The following is a 6,000-nucleotide window of genomic DNA, read 5'->3' as shown; positions in this document are numbered from 1 at the left end:
TAGTGGTTACGAATCGGGCTGCGAACCGCAAAGTCAGCAGTTCGAAACTACCAGCTGTTCCACAGGGGAAAGATGAGGCTTTCTGCTCCCGTAAAGATTTACAGCCTCGGAAACCCTGTACAAGGTCGCTATGAGTTGAAACCGACTCCACAGCACATAACAACAACAACAAGTGCCACTGAGTCTGTTGCAACTCATAGCGACCCTGTTTAGGGTTTCTGAGGAGCAGCTGGTGGGTTTGAACTGCCGATCCTTTGGCTCCAAGCCCAGTGCTAATCCTACAGCACCACACCAGTAGTCCACATGTTTTATAAATTATGGCACCGTATTACATATGTATTCTCATTATCACTGCTCTCTACTCAAAACAGAATACCTTTTTTTTTTTTTTTTTTTTCTTTTTTGCTCTAACATTGTGAAATGAGTACTTGGGGATTCCTTTAAGTTAAATTGTGGACCTATTTCATCACAGACTGCCTATCTGTATTCCTTTACCCTTTCCTAACCATGAATATTACATTTGATCTTTACATTTGTCTTTGTCGTTTTCTCCTCCCAGAGAACCTACCAGTTTTTTGTGGTGGGTTTTACTTTCAGTCACTTGCAGAGACATACAGGAGGTGACAAAACAACACTAGAAAAGTTGCACATAAGCAGGAATATCAATATCAACATTTACGTTTGAATTAGTGGAACATACCTAATTTTGCCTTTGAGTCTGTGTTTCTGATTGATAGAAGAAAGTATGTGGGGACAATGGAATGGATGAGGCATTGTAGGTGTCATGATTTTTTTTACTTCAATCAGTTCATGGCACTATGGGATCAGCACTGCATTGGGCTGCTATCTGAAAAGTCAGGGATTCAAACCCACAAGCTGCTCCTTGGAAATCCTATTCAGTCACTCTGAGTCACAACTGACTCAGAAACACTTAACAATAGCAACAACAACAAAGCATACTTATCTTTGTCTCTAAGTCCACATCTCTGATTGTGTACATGTTTTTTGAAGGGGCTTTGTGGAGATAGTAGAGTGGATAGGGAATTGTGACTGTCATGCTTTTTATTTGGGAATCAAACTCACCTACTACTTAACTTGATTGGAAAAAAGATCAAGCTTCTTAGAATTCAGAGAAAAATAGAGTTGAGCTGGCACCACGATTGGGTTCTATAGAACTTGTGGTGTCCTTGGGAACCTCTTATTCTCTAAATGGTCTCTCTAAATCCACAATGAATAAGGAAAGTATTTCCCTAGGTGAACCTCAAAGATTCTTCTCTTGACTTTTCAGCTTCCTTTTACTGTTCAGTTTTCCATCTTGGTAGCTTGCTGGGCTCTTCAGGCTCATTCTGCCTTCAAGAGGTTTAGTTTCTTCAGTTTCTGAGTTTTAATGGCCTATGTTACTATTATGCTACTAGTTTTCTTCATCTTTTCTTAGCTGGCTTCCATATTTTTCTCTTTCAAAATTGTGTATTGAATTGACTCATTGTTGTAGGGTTCTATAGGTAAACAAACTGATATGAAATAATCTCTTGATAGATAGATACAGATATCTAGATACAGATTGATAGGTTGGCTTGTTTTTGGTGGATTTGCTCACATGCTTGTGGGGTCTGGCAAGTCATTCAACAGGCAAGAGATTCTAGCAGTCTTATATCCTAAAATCTGTAGTTTGCCATGGGAGATCTAGAGGAATTCTGTCAAGGTGTCTACTTCCAGTCTTTAGACAGAATACTCCCTTGGGAAATCTCTCCTTTTGCTCTTTAGGTCTTCAAGTGCCTGGATGAGATCCACCTGCATTATCGAGAGTAATCTGTTTGACTTAAGGCTAACTGATTTAGTTAAGGTAGGCAACTTCTAAACTAGTGTTTAACTAAACAACTGAACGCCATAGTTAGCACATGAAGTTTGCCATCACAATTATGTACTAAATTTCTGTTTCTGATCTGAGAGATCCTCATTAACAGAACAAAATTGATTGGTGGCCTTGCTCAGAGACCTATCTTTTCTGGTCAGTTGTACACATCCTCTCTGACTCTGCTCTTAGCCGCCTTCTCCAAATTTAATTTAAAGCAGTTTTAACAATTTTCACCATGGACAGAAGATTGGCTTTCTTCTTAGACTTTCCTACCTTCTGCCTTTATAAGGGCTTCCTGTCATTTAAGGTACAAATCAAGTTCTGTCTTCGTAAGTGAGGACTTTTCTAACTACTCCAATCTTTGTGAATTATTCACCTTATGGATTAAAAATATGAGATTGGCTGCCATACCTGATTTGGATCCCCACCCCACTTGGATCCCCCTTTTATAAAATTAGCTTTCATATAAAGTAATAGTAAGGCTGAATGAAAAGCAAATGAGATAGACTGTGAGTATGGCCTTATTATTTATTTTATTTACATGCATAAGCGGAAGTGGAATCCTAGTGTGGCCCAGGAGGATAAGCACTGGACTGCTAACTGCAAGGTTGAGGGTTAAAACTTGCTAGCTGCTCTTCAGAAACCCCATACAGGGTCACTATGAGTCAGAACCAACTTGATGGCACGTAACAAAAATAACAAGCTGAAATGAGAGAATTTAATTTACTCAATAAAGAATTTGTTATAAAGGTATCGCACTCACCTTACATACCTTGAATAATTTGTTTATGATGTCTATAATTGCATTGATTTAAGGCTGTAAAAAATGTATATAAGTCAGATATTTTCAAGTAACCTTAAACATCATATGGGATTTTTAGGGTGGTTATTGTATCCCAGAATAACTAGGCATTTTGGATGTGCAAGAGGTAGAAAACCTGTCTCTCTAGTTCACAGGTCTTCAGATTGCAAGGAACTGTACTTGTGGTGGAGTGCCCGAGAGCCTCATTTTCATCTTGACCTGATTTAGATGATGAGATCCTGGGTCTTAGACTAATGCTGTCATTAGGAAGAGGCTTTAGGGGGATTGAGCCTGGGGCAGGGGGAATTGTGGAGGAGAGGGTGAGTTTATTTCAAATTGTAATGGATGTGAATTATGTGTCTAGCATTTGGATTGTATCACATTGACTTATTTTCAAGCAAATGTTTAGTTTGAGATAATTGTAGATACACGTTCAGTTGTAAGAAATTATACAAAGAGATCCTTTCACCAGATTTCTCCTGCTGCAAATACCTTACACAACTTTAGTGCAGTAATTACATCAGGGTGTTGGCCTTGATATAATCCACTGGTCTTATTTAGATTTTCCCAATTTTACTTTTACTCATTTATGTGTGTGTATTTATTCTGTGTGATTTCATCGTATGTCTAGGTTTATAAATCTACTACCACAGTTAAGATGCAGAACAACAAGGATCCCTCCTCATTAGCCTTTTTGTTTTCTCTCCAATTGTATTAATCTTTTGTTGTTGTTGTTTCTTTTACTCATCTCTTCCATCTGTAGGTGATGAAATGCATAAGGCTCCACTTCAAAGGTTGGCACTGCTAGAACCATGGACTCTCCCTTTATTTCAATCAAGAGTCAAGATTTTTGACTCTTGTTTTTATTCTCTAATCCTGCACAAGTTGTTTTAACTGTCAAAGTGATCTGAAGACTCTCACTTTATAGCACTGCAGTAAGCTGCAGCTCTGCTACACCTTCTCCAGGAGCACTAGACAGATAAATTTAAATATTCAACTAAGAGGCATTCTCAAATGACTTTAAATGCATTTTTATTTTTAGATAACCTACAGGGGTTTTTATTCCCCCTTAAAAAAAAAAAGAAAAATGCCTATGCTTCAAATAAATCAAGGTCTTAAGATAACATCAGTCCCATTTTGTCCAAGTCCTGGTGTTGTGTGGATGACGAGCAGCAGCCTGCTAGGATGACAGGTGACAGGTCCAAATAATTGTCAAATTGGTTAACTTTTTCCATTTCTAAAGCATCTTTAAAGAAAATCATATATGGGGTTATACCATCTTCACAATAACCCAGCAGAGCAACCATCCCATCTGGATTCCTGTTTTCATCAATAAAGAACTGGTTGCTTTTGAAATTAGCTAGGATGTACTTGATTTGCTCTGCATCTCCTGTCATAAAGTGCTTTACTCTTTCTGGTTTCTGTTTTTCAAGTTTGCCTTTGATTGATTTCATGTAATCTTTGATGCACTTCTTGGAGCCTTCTTATGTGAAACTGGTTTCCTGCAGGTGATGGTTCATGACAATCTCAACACCAGTGCTTTCAGTGCCTTCAATGGAGGCATTTCCACCAATTAGCAAGTCATCGATGTTACCCTCTGTCCTGCTCACCATCATCCCCTCCACTTCCAGGCACAGCCCATCCATGATCTCCCAGATCTTGTAAATGTCAGAGAACATCTCATCATGGCTGATGAGGTCTGGATAGATGATCCTTATGGCTGGGGGCCAACCTCTGCACTAGCTTAACAGGAGCCTGGAGCTCCAAGATCTCCTGGTGTAGCCAGAGCTGAACTCCGGGAGGGGGGTGGCATGGGAGGCGGGTCCTGTTAGCCTTTTATAGACACACTTACCTCCTCCCTACAGGTGTCCTGGTGTGGCACGGAACTCTGCAAGGTCAGTTTGAACCACCAGTTTAGTGGTTTCAACAGCTGCATCTTGGAAACCTTTTACAGGGTCACTGTGAGTCAGCATTTACTCAACAGCACTTAACAACAACAAAATATCCCTACAGACTTTCCCTTCTTGTTCAAGCCCTTGGCCATTTGATTTTCACTAAGCATTAACTTACATTATAAATGTAGGTGCTCTTTAAAACAAAATTGAATATACATTACAATTAGGATATTGTTGTTGTGGTTAAGTGCCCTGGAGTCGGTTTCAACAAATAGGGACTCTGTATAAGGTTTCCAGATTCAAAATGGCCAACACCAGTCCATTTCAGCTCACTAATGCTTAAGATATCGATGTTTATGCGTTCTGTTTCATTTTTGACAATTTCTAATTTTCCTAGATTCATACTTTGTTCATTCCATGTTCTGATTATTAGTAGCTGTTTATAGCTATTTCTCTTCATTTTGAGTTGTGCCCCATCAGCAGATGAAGGTCTCCAGGGCTTTTCTCCCACAGGCTTTACTCCATTCCCATCATCATGGTCAACTGTACTTTGAGGAGGTAGCTCTTCCCCCGTCACATTTTGAGTGCCTTCCAACCTGAAGGGCTCATTTTCAGGCACTATATCTGATAGTGTTTCTCTGCTAGGCATAAGATTTCAGTGACTAAAGATTTGGAAGTAGTTCGTCACTCTTTCTTCCTAGTCTGGAAGCTCATCTGAAACCTGTTGATCATGAGTGACCCTGCTGGTATTTAAAATACCTGTGACATAGCTTCCAGAATCACAGCAACTCACAAGTCACCACAGTATGAAAAACTGACATACATGTGGTTTATTATGCTGGGAATGACAAATTGAAGAGGAAAGGTGTTGCATTCATTGTCAAAAAGAACATATCCAGATCAGTCATGAGGTACAATGTTGTCTGTGATAGGGTAATATCCATGAGCCTCTAGGGAAGCGTAGTGGTTATGAATCAGGCTGCTAACCTCAAAGTCGGCTGTTCGAAACTACCAGTGGTTCCACGGGAGAAAGATGAGACCGTCTGCTCCCATAAAGATTTACAGCCTTGGAAACCCTGTGTAGGGTCACTATGAGTTGGACCTGACCCCACAGAACTTAACAACAACTAAACAACAACAGGGAAGTCCAGTTTATACCACTATTATTCACCAACTAAAGCCAGTGAGGATGAAATAGAAGAATTCTACCAACTTCTTCAATCTGAAATTGATAAAACATGCAATCAAAATGTATTGATCATTACCAGTGATTGGAATGCAAAGGTTGGGAGCAAAGAGGAAGGATCAGTGGTTTGAAAATATGGCCTTGGTGATAGAAATGATGCTGGTGAACTCATGATAGAATTCTGTAAAACCAATGATTTGTTCATTTCAAATACCTTCTTTAGACAGCATAAGAGATGACTATACACATGTACCTCGCCAGA

The 6,000-nt window shown here is 39.5% G+C and overlaps 1 protein-coding gene and 1 pseudogene across 5 annotated transcripts in view; one reads left to right on the top strand and one right to left on the bottom strand.

Moving 5' to 3' along the window:
* Positions 1-6,000, top strand: part of SSBP2 (single-stranded DNA binding protein 2) — a 464,724-nt gene that overhangs the window by 197,209 nt on the left and 261,515 nt on the right. The gene's annotated exons all lie outside the window — the stretch shown is intronic.
* Positions 3,773-4,363, bottom strand: LOC102838762 (annotated as a pseudogene).

The sequence above is a fragment of the Chrysochloris asiatica genome, unplaced genomic scaffold (assembly GCF_000296735.1).
Source record: "Chrysochloris asiatica unplaced genomic scaffold, ChrAsi1.0 scaffold00145, whole genome shotgun sequence".
Lineage (NCBI taxonomy): Eukaryota > Metazoa > Chordata > Mammalia > Afrosoricida > Chrysochloridae > Chrysochloris > Chrysochloris asiatica.
Note: the sequence above shows the minus strand (reverse complement) of the source record. Positions and strands in the feature narration are given on the sequence as shown.